Raw genomic sequence first — 11,822 nt, 5'->3', positions numbered from 1 at the left:
TCCTCCCTACTCAGACACTTTCCTATGGTGAGTGCAATCGTCAAGTCGTCGCAAGAATAATTTGTAAGACGCCATTGTAATCAACGTATTAACCCATATAAAGCAAGAAGTCACACCAAAGTCAAATATAACAGCATGATGGCAGCCAGCATATTCTAACAGGGAAGTTGGTAGTGCTAATAGTGTGAAGGGATCAGTTACACGTCTCAGTTTTCACGGCCTTGATGTAGAGCGACTGTCATGTAACTCCGCCGCTTCTAAGAACAGGAGTCATGCATCATAAACTGTACACCGCATCTGTGGATATAATGTTACACTGTGGGGAGAGGTGAGGGTGTGGAGGAGAGGAGAAAGTGGGGTAGTGAGAGACAGGAGGAAGGATAGACAAAAGAAATATGAGGAAGGAAGGGTAAGGGGAAAAAAAGAGAAGGTAGTATGCATGTGTGTGTGTGTGTGTGTGTGTGTGTGTGTGTGTGTGTGTGTGTGTACTTGTATGAGAGAGAGAGAGAGACAGGAAAGGGGGGTGGGAGAGGAAAACGGGGAAAGGAAGGAGGGGAGGGGGAAAGGAAGTGATGGGCAAGAGTTAGAGGTAGGGAAGAGGAACAAAGATAGTGGGTGCTTGAGGGGGGGGGGGGCGGGAGGTAGCGGGAGGAGAAAGGGAGGGGAGGGAGTGATGGGTAAAAGCAGGGGGTCGCGAAGAGGAAGTGGAGAGAGTGGAGAGATAGGATGAGCAGAGAAGGCACTTGGAGATAGGCAGGGAGCACGGCATAGGAAGGAGGAGAGAGGAAGGTGGAATAGAAGATAGCTGATGAAGAATGGAAGGAAATGACAGGGTCAGATAGAGAAGAACGTAGGGAAAGAGTGGAAAGGATGGGAGAGGTATGGGGTAGAGAGAAGCAGAATGGCTAGGGGGGAAGGGTGATAAAGGAGAGTTAGGGACAGTAGAGGGAGGAGGGTCAGGGTCAGAGGGAACGAGCTAAAGGAAGAGAAGAGTTCAAGCCAGGGGATAAAAGGATGCAAGGGAGACGATAACTAATGGAAGGAGATTACTACAAAGAGAATAAACAATTACAAAAGTAGTAGATACATGCAAGACCGTATAGCTCTTTGTTAAAGCGAAGCACCATATGTGATTTCGCATTATCAAAACACCTTGTGTGTGTGACCGCAAAATGAGACTACCACACAGAAGCACCTTTGAGTGTGAAAATCCTTAGGGAACTAAAGTGAAGCACCCTGTGGATACTCAACAGACTGAAGAACCATGCGTTTGAAAATCATTACAGTGAAACCAACGTACCAGGCAGCTCCTAGAGGTGTTTCCGCCATCTAAAACAGGAAGGAAAAAATGAAGGCATAGTCGAAGGGAATGAGTTGGGAGAAATAGGGACGTAGTGAAGAAGAGGAAGTATGTGAATGGAAGGAAAGGTTGGAAAAGGGAGAGGAAGAGTAGAAATGAAAAAGTGGAAATGGTAAGGAATATGGGAGAGGGGAGAGTAGGAGGGACCACTGGGGGATAAGTGAGGGAGAGAGTAAAGTTGAGGGAGGGGAGGGTAGAAGGGAAGGCTGTGTCAGGGGATGAGCAATGATACGGAAGGGGATGAGAGAGTGAGTGTACCGTAAAGACGGGCCGGGTGAAGAGGAAAAAATGTGTGAAGGGGAAGGAAAAAGAGCGGGAAGGGAGATGCGGAGAGGAATCCAGGGGAAAAGGGAGAAAAGAGAAATAGTGGAAAGTTGGGTGAATCGAGGAATGGAGAGACGGGAAAAAAAAGAGACTGGAAAGAGGAAAGGCGGAGGGTGCCGTCACACCAAGGCCGGAACCAGACTTGTACTGGCGCGAATTGACCGATTATGTACATTAGGAGTATAGTTCGAATAAAGCCTCGTTTCACTGGGCCACATTCTGACCAAAATGCTTCTCACTGTTAACTGCATCATGTCGAACAGTGAGAAATAGATTGGTCAGAATGTGACCCAGTGAAACGAGGTGTTCTTGTTCCAGCATTACTCCTAACGCACATACTTGGACAACTGGCATCTAAATAAGTCTGGTTGAGGCTTTGGTGTGGCGGCGCGCTCGCCCTAATGCTGAGGGGGAAGGTGGTAGTAAGTTGTCTCACTTCCTCCTTACATCATCGCAGACAATATGAAAGTATAACACAGTTAGATTAATTTAATACAGTACTATCAAAATTAGCATCTCAAAACTACCGAGACTCCAACATATCACCATCAGAAGCATAATCAGCATTGTCACCACTATCAACATTTCCAAACATTACCGTCATCACCACCAATAGGCCATCATTAAAATTATTATAGCTACAAACATCATTACAAATATTATCAAACATTATGAAATTCCAAAACACCTTCCTTCCTGAGCAACACGAGAAGAAAGCAATGGATTACCTAACCAGCACCATCAAACACTACCACCGCTATCACCATCTGTTTCAAACATTGCCAGCACCACAAGCACCACCACCATCATCAAAAACACACTCAAACATTATGCCTATATGAACATTACCACTCACAAAGATTATCATTACATATATTTCCACCAAAACAGAAATTTCCAAACACCATTGCCATTAACAACACAATCATCACCAAAATCAACATTTCCAAGCACATTTCTCCCAGCATTGTAAGAGGAAAACACTGCAATATCCACCAAACACTACACCATCACTAACATCAGTACCAACAATACCACTATCACAAACACTAACAACTACCGCCATGAAACACCACCACCATCACCCACAATTTGAAACCACCACCACCATCATCACCATCAAACATTACCACTACAATCACCATTACAAACATTTTCACCCATTACCACCATCACCATTTCCAAACACCTTCCCCCTGAGCCCCACGCGAGGAAAACACTGCATTACCCAGCCAGCACCATCAAACCAGACGACCCTCTTCCACACATGCAAACACACCCATTACCTCAAACTCATTAACACTGCCAGCCAAGGTAACAACAACGGCAATAACTAAACTAACTACAAAAACAACCATTGCCGTAACGAAGACAACAACCACTACGGTAATTGCAACAGGTACAGTAAGTATAATTGCTCTAGTAACTATAACAACCGCTGCAGTAACAACAACAGTGATGGGTACAGTAACTACAGTTTCTTTTACAACAACAACAACAATGGAAGTAATAACAACAATAATAATAACAACAGCTGCATTATTTATAAAAAGAACACAGACATGGTTTCTTATATATTACAATTAGGAATGAAACATTGGAAGGTTGCAAAAAGTAAAAGTAAAGAATGAAAATAAAGATGATCATCCCTAAATCCCTGGGCATAACATGTCTAATGGACTGGAGGTCTCAGGTCGTTGGGGAGAAAGACTGAGAAAGGTTTTAGCAAAGTTTTGTACAGAGTGTTTTGTATATTAAGTCCCCGTTGACAACTGCCTTGTGTTGTGGGATGGGTCAGTTACGATTATCAATATGTACTCTTCACAAAAAAAAAAAAAAAAAAAATCTAGTTCTTTTTATTTAGTCAGTAAATTTAACTCCTCACTGGTTGCGTCATTTCACCATGCATCATTTTACCTACAGCAGCAGACTGAGCCACTCCTGCGACAAGTAAGCATTGTCAAGGTGGAAAATATGTGACCCGCCCTGTGTATTATGATAGACCGGGACTAATGCATACTGTATTTTTTCCCTAAAAGGATTAGATAGAAAACGGTTTGGAATGTGTAGAATACACAGGATCTGTAAGTCTACCTTACAGGAAAAGGCATGCAGTGTTCAGAGGGACGCTGTACAGCGTAACAGCGATAGTGAAAAACATATGCATCAATGAAGCGAATAAAGAGAGATTTAAAGGAGTCAGTGAAAAGAGAGAAGTTAGTGAGAAGAAAAACCATTGATTCCACCCTGCTTAAAAACTTAATGTGGTGAGACTCCCCACATAATTATGAGAGATGTAATCAGCACAACGGTGAACCAGGTTGTGTGATGAATTCAACACGATATAACACGGGAAGAATTAGTGAACATAGTAGCATTACTCTGCAGAGTATCGAACTGTTATAGTTCTCGGCATAGTATTTTTTTTTTTTTGTCTGTTAATACTGTACAGGTTTATTTCATCATACTGACTTGCCGGATGTTTTGGGTATGATTAAAAGCTTCTACTTGGCCGAGTGTCCGGTGGGGGTAAATTGGTTACACATATGTGACATGGTGAGACAACTTTTACCCGGTCGTGGTAGTGAAAAGCTGCCTGGCTCTCACCTGAAAGGTTCGATTCCGGGCATAGTAATGATAATAATTATCTTATCCGTTTCGCACAGACAGCAGCTAGACAGTAATGTCGTCCCTCCCAGACGGAACAATGTAAGTGGGACACTGCAACTGTTTTCTTAATCTGAGAAATAAAAATCAGTACCTTGATTCTCGAGATGCTCGTATTATACGCTTGCTAACTTAATAGGCATTTCAGACTAGCAGGGTAAGATCTCGCCTAAATAAATCCCATCAGTACTAGACATCAGTCATAAAAGTAGGGTAAAATCGTCATGAATGCTCGTACCATGAATACAATATAACTAACGTCCTCTAGCTGAAAGGGTAAATTCATCAAGGGTCATACTGAGAACCTCATTTGGATATGGGTTGGCTTCACAAGAAAGTACCAATTAGGTAATTCATTTGTAATTACTAAGTGGAACCTGGGCGCGCTCGCGCGCGCGAGCGAGCGAGAGAGAGAGAGAGAGAGAGAGAGAGAGAGAGAGAGAGAGAGAAACCCCTTTGCACTGGAAAATTGTGTGTGTGTGTGTGTGTGTGTGTGTGTGTGTGTGTGTGTGTGTGTGTGTGTGTGTGTGTGTGTGTGTAGTGTTGGTACTCATGTGGTAACTCCTCTGCACACACACACACACACACACACACACACACACACACACACACACACACAAAAGTTCATAATGAGACCCTCTTCCCATCTACTGTTATCTGCTCTGGTCACTATCGCATCAACGCCCACACACACACACACACACACACACACACACACACACACACACACACACACACACACATTATGCTGTCCACGGGAACAACTGGGTCACGGAGAAAGAGGACAAAGTAACTCCCAACCCCCTCATGGTCGGGACAAGTTTAGTATTTTATTTGGGTTAACGCCCAAGGATTTTATTTAGTTGAGAGTGATTGATAGGACTCTGAGTGTTAATACCGGCCTAACTAACCCCCTCATGATCAGCACAACTCGTAGTATTCTCTTACAGCCATTGACAGACCTTGTTGTTCAGCTAAGTCATGGAGGTCTGTGCGTTGATTATTAGTGCACTGAATTAAAAAACACACACACACACACACGCAAACAAGCATACCCGACAGACCAAGCATACTAAGCATACTAACCATACCAAGCAAACCAAGTATACCAAGCAACCTATCATACCAAGCAACCTATCATACCAAGCAACTTATCATACCAAGCAACTTATCATACCAAGCATTCCAAGCATACTAAGCATACCATGCAAACCAAGTATACCAAGCAACCTACTATACCAAGTTTATCAAGCAGCTTAGGGTACCAAGCGTACCACACAACGTAGCATACAAAGTATACCAAGCAGCTTAGCATGCCAAGCATACCAAAAAACCTAGGATACCAAGCATACCAAGCAACCTAGCATACCAAGCATACCAAACAACCTAGCATACCAAGCAACCTAGAATACCTAGCATACCAAGCATACCTAGCAAAATAAGCAAACCAAGCATACTAAGCAAACTAAAGCATACCAACCACACAGCAACCTTCTTACTTCCATGCTAACTGTCCTATTTCTTTTCACTGTTGTCAGTGAACCAGTAACTACTCTTCCCTGTTTACCCTTTCATGCACTTCATCCTCTAAATTTCCATCCTTACTCATCGCGTTATATAATGATACTCACGTTCTTTTCTTGACCATCTGCCCTCACTATGCATTCTGTGATTTTATTTCTCTTAAAAACCATAACTTTACTCTTATCTACCTTCACTTTTACATTTTGTTTATTGTACACTCATACACACATTCACCAAGCCTTGCAACTTCCATTCATCTTCACATAGCAATACAGTATCATCAGCAAACAAACAGTACAAACAGTTTCCAAACCCTACCCTCTCTCTTGAAGGACACTTCAAAGCCACGGTTTTGTGGAAATAAAATACAAATATTCCTGTTGGTCTACAATCTGGGTCAGGTTGCCTGTCGGAGGACGATCGTGTGGACAGCATTATCAGCTGCTTGCTTGGCTTCCCTCAGCCCCCTCAGCAACAGTAAATTATGGCTTGACATAGGCCTGTCCAGTACATAGAAAGATAGTTTACCATCAGTCAGTGAAGCACCCATAATTACTGACACATTTTCATAACAATAAACTTTCGGTGGTTTGGTGTATACCGTAAAGGAACATTTGTCCTCTGTGGAGCATACACGCATACTGTTGCCCATGCTTGTATTCCTACGCTTATTCTTAGCCATACAGTCCATGAACCAGCTGATCCATACTCCATTATGCTCTCCCATTTCTTCCGTACAGCAATACATACATCCTCCTTTCCCTCACATTTTCACCTCCCCCACCACATACCAAATCCATACTCCCACTACCTAACACACTCACCTCTCCTCTTGGCCTCTGTCAGTCCGCATATATCAACATGTCTTCCTTTGCATCCTAAGGCACTGAAATAATCTTCAAATCACTTCATCGTTCGCGCCTCTCATATTCACTTTTGCCATCTTTAGCGTGTCTTTTGTCCCGTCCTCTGTCGTAAACTGTTATAAAGCACCAAATGATGCTGATATAACCGGAGTGAAAGGGATATCCCTTTCACTCCGGTTATATCAGCATCATTTGGTGCTTTATCTTGAAAGGTTTTATCATTAGTGGTGGATGGGGGTGGCCAGTATCCACTCACACGATGTAGGGCTACCCGAGGGTGAGTCTACGCTGGATGACAAGCCAAATGTTTACTGCAAAAAATACTTGCTATATTGGTTAAGAAAATACCCAAACCTACATGTTCCCTAGGAGTTAGGTTAACGACAAAGTAAGCTGATGGAGGACTTGCCCCCTTTCCCCCCCTGTAAAATTACAAAATTACGAACGACAAGGCCATGGGCCCGGACGGACCAACAGTTTACGACAGAGGACGGGACAAAAGACGCTAAGGATGGTAAAAGAGAATGTGAGAGGCGCGAACGATGAAGTGATTGGAAGATTATTTTAGTGCCTTAGGATGCAAAGGTAGATATGTAGGTATATTCGGAATGACAGAGGCCAAGAGGAGAGGTGTGTGTGTTAGGTAGTTGGAGTATGGATTTGGTATGTGGTGGGGTAAGTGAAAATGTGAGGGAAAAGAGGATGTATGTATTGTTGTATGGATGAAATGGGAGTGCATAATGGAGTATGGATCAGCTGGTTCATGGACTGTATGGCTAAGAATAAAAATTGGAATACAAGGATAGGCAACAGTTTCCGTGTATGCTCCACAGAGGACAAATGTTCCTTTGCTGCATACACCAAAAGTTTATTATTTATAATACACCGAAAGTTTATTGTTATGAAAATGTGTCAGTAATTATGGGTGCTTCACTGACTGATGGTAAACTATCTTTCTATGTACTGGACAGGCCTATGCCAAGCCATAATTTACTGTTGCTGAGCGGGCTGAGGGAAGCCAAGCAAGCAGCTGATAATGCTGTCCACACGATCGTCCTCCGACAGGCAACCTGACCCAGATTGTAGACCAACAGGAATATTTGTATTTTATTTCCACAAAACCGTGGCTTTGAAGTGTCCTTCAAGAGAGAGGGTAGGGTTTGGAAACTGTTTGTACTGTTTGTTTGCTGATGATACTGTATTGCTATGTGAAGATGAATGGAAGCTGCAAGGCTTGGTGAATGTGTGTATGAGTGTACAATAAACAAAATGTAAAAGTGAAGGTAGATAAGAGTAAAGTTATGGTTTTTAAGAGAAATAAAATCACAGAATGCATAGTGAGGCCAGATGGTCAAGAAAAGAACGTGAGTATCATTATATAACGCGATGAGTAAGGATGGAAATTTAGAGGATGAAGTGCATGAAAGGGTAAACAGGGAAGAGTAGTTACTGGTTCACTGACAACAGTGAAAAGAAATAGGACAGTTAGCATGGAAGTAAGAAGGTTGCTGTGTGGTTGGTATGCTTTAGTTTGCTTAGGATGCTTGGTTTGCTTATTTTGCTTGGTATGCTAGGTATGCTAGGTTGCTTGGTATTCTAGGTTTTTTGGTATGCTTGGCATGCTAAGCTGCTTGGTATGCTTTGTATGCTAGGTTGTACGGTATGCTTGGTTTGCATGGTATGCTTGGAATGCTTGGTATGAAAGGTTGCTTTGTATACATGGTTTGCTTGTATACATGGTATGTGCTTAGTATGCTTGGTCTGTCTGGTATGCTTGTTTGCGTGGTTATTTTTTTATTCAGTGCACCAATAATCAACGCATAGACCTCTATGACTTAGCTGAACAACAAGGTCTGTCACGGCTGTAAGAGAATACTACGAGTTGTGATAATGATGAGGGGGTTAGTTAGTCCGGTATTAATACTCAGAGTCCTGTCATTCACTCTCAACTAAATAAAATCCTAGGGCGTTAATCCGAATAAAATACTAAACTTGTCCGGACCATGAGGGGGTTGGGAGTTACTTTGTCCTCTTTCTCCGTGACCCAGTTGTTCCCGTGGCCAGCATAATGTGTGTGTGTGTGTGTGTGTGTGTGTGTGTGTGTGTGTATTTTCGTTCTAACGGGAGCTCCAACTTGATATAGCACATAAAGGTTGTAATCCGAGTGATGGTTACTCACATAACACCTCTCAGGGTCTGGTGGCTGGTCAGTGGCCTGAATTGCTGCGTAAATATAGTAGTTCCGGGTGTCATATGCACGGAGTGACTTATGCTGAAAGTTACCGTTCCGCTCAGTGCGCATGCGCCGAGTGGCCGTTTAGCTTCTATTTTGAAAGTATCTGCATGTTATCTCAAATTTTGTGCCATTTTATCAACAATATTGTATGAAATACATGTGTCAGGAAGATAGTTGGATGTCTTATCGACCTGTAGGTAACTATAGGTCGATATATGGATATATATAAATAAAGATGTATGTTACAGGCAGGCTGTGAAATTAGTCATTTCGTGAATTAAAATTAGTTTAATTTAGGTTTATTTAGGTCAGGTTGATCGAAAATAAGGTTAGGTTAATTTGGTTAGGTTAGGTTAATTTTGGCTTAATAGAGAAGGGAGCAGTAAGTTCCAGCATAAAGTCACTCTGTGCATATGACACCGGACCACTCCGCTCCTGCTGTGGGAATATAATAGTAAATGACTGATAAATACATTTAGGAGTAAATGACTCATAAATACATAATAATAGTAATAAATGACTGATAAATACATATAGGAGTAAATGACATAAATACATACAGAAGTAAATGACTGATAAATACACAATAATAGTAAATGACGGATAAGTAAATAAAATAGTAAATGACTGATAAACACATATATTTGTAAATGACTGATTCATCCATCTATCTATCTATCTATCTATTGCCAGACGCCTTTATCCCGTAAGGGGTGGCCACAAACTGACTGCCTCCATGTCGCCCTCTCCTCTGCCATTTCGCTGCCCTCCCTCCAACTTATGCCCCTCGCTCGCATACAGTATACCTCTCTACTCCATCCTTCCATCTCATCCTCGATCTCCTCCTCCCTCTCTCCCCTTCCACCTCACTCACATACACCCTGCTCGTAGGCTCTCTGTCTCCACCATATCCACATGGCCAAACCACCTCATTGTAAATCTCCTAACGCTTGGCATCACATCCACATCCACATTACAACGCTTCTTTACTTCCTCATTTGTCAGTCTTCTCCATGGAACTCCACGTGCTCCTCTCCAATAACTTATTTCCACCGGTCTCACTCTTAACTTGAATCCTTCCAACTTGGATCAAGTTTCGTTTCCTTACGTTAAATGAGGATCACAATACTATCATGCAGCGGCCTTTTTACTTCCATGTTCACTTCCCTGTTTCTTATCACTGCTTTTAATGAACCAGCAACCTTTCTTCCCTATTGTACCCTTTAATATTTTTAACTTCCATCCTTACTCATCATTCCACCCATGTAGTTCATTGCGCTCACATTATCCATTTCCTCACTATCCAGCCTCACTGTGTATTCAGTTACTTCCTTTCTCTCGACGACCACAACTTTACTCTTCCCTACATTCACCGTCAGATTCCTCTTCATGCACACCCTCCCAGACTCATTCACTAAGCCTTGCAGCTTCCCTTCATCCTCATTTAACAACAGACTGTCGTTTGCAAAAAACATAGCAGGAAGTTTCCAAACGTTGCCCTCTCTCATTGGGGCCATACCAACATCCACTGCCCTACCTTGTATCTCTTTTATAACAATTCATATACAGACTGAGCAGCCTTGGAGACATGACATATTCATGTTTCAATCCAATATTCAGATAAAAAAATTCACTCAGGTCACCATCCACTCGCACTGTAGCCACAGGGTCCTCAAGCATACTCTTCACGGCATTCAAAAGCTTCCAAATTATTCCATATATTCTTAATATTTTCAGCATTCCTTGTCTATCCACTCTGTCATATGCTTTGTCCAGAGCCATGTAGGCAGCATACGACCTCTTTCCTTTCTCCAGAAACTTTTCCAATAAACAGCTTAAGCTGAATATCTGATCTGCACAACCTCTTCCCTTCCTTAATCTTCCCTGTTCTTCTCCAACTAATTCCTCCGTTATTTCCCTAACTCTGTCAATAAGTATCCTACCATATACTTTTCCTATCACACAAAGAAGACGGATGCTTCTGTGATTACCACACACTTTTTCCCCCCTTTTCTTTGTCCAGCGGAGTAATTAAACCTAACTTCCAAATCTCCAGGTCTCTACCTTCCTCCTAGGCTAGTCTGCACAATTTCCGTGTCCATTCCACTACTATCTCTTCCCCACGCTTCGTCATTTCACCACACACCTTATCAATTCCTGGGCCTTTCCCCTTTATGCCTTCTTTACTGCTTTCACTGCTTTCATCCTACTGATCTCTTCCTCCCTTCTCATCTTACTCCTTCTCCCAGCCATTCCCCAGCTACTTAGGTTCGCGTTACTTTCATTCTCTGTGTTTAACAATTCCTTAAAATGTTCTCTCCATCTGCTCACTTTTTCTTCTTTCCCCACCAGCAATCCGCCATTTTTATCTTTCACTCTGCTACTACCTTATCACCCTGTCTTACTCTCATTATCACCTCCCAGAACATTTTCTTACATTCCCTTCACTTTACACTGAAATTCCTTTCAAACTCCTCATCCATCTTCTTCCTACTCTCCCACATTTATCTTTTCACCTCTCTTCTCTTCTCTACATACAGTACAGCGCTCAATTCAGTCTCCACTTCCTCCATGCCTCTGCTTCCAATCCACTCACTATATACTTTCTTCTTTTGTGCAACAGTTTGTCTCATCACTTCATTCCGCCATGCTGTTCCTTGCACCCCTTTCATCTTCTCATCACTCCACACACCACCATGCATGCTGCACTGATATCTTCTGTGAATACCCTGCACACACCTTCCACCTCTCCCATCTGCTCCAGACCATACCCACCTAATCGCTCCTTCACTTTTCTTTTATATTCTCTTTCTTTTTTTTTTCATCCTCCTGCAGCCTCTCTACC

The sequence above is a fragment of the Coenobita brevimanus genome, chromosome 44 (genome assembly GCF_032717465.1).
Source record: "Coenobita brevimanus isolate Jiangsu-jjx chromosome 44, ASM3271746v2, whole genome shotgun sequence".
Lineage (NCBI taxonomy): Eukaryota > Metazoa > Arthropoda > Malacostraca > Decapoda > Coenobitidae > Coenobita > Coenobita brevimanus.
This window is presented reverse-complemented; position numbering follows the sequence as displayed.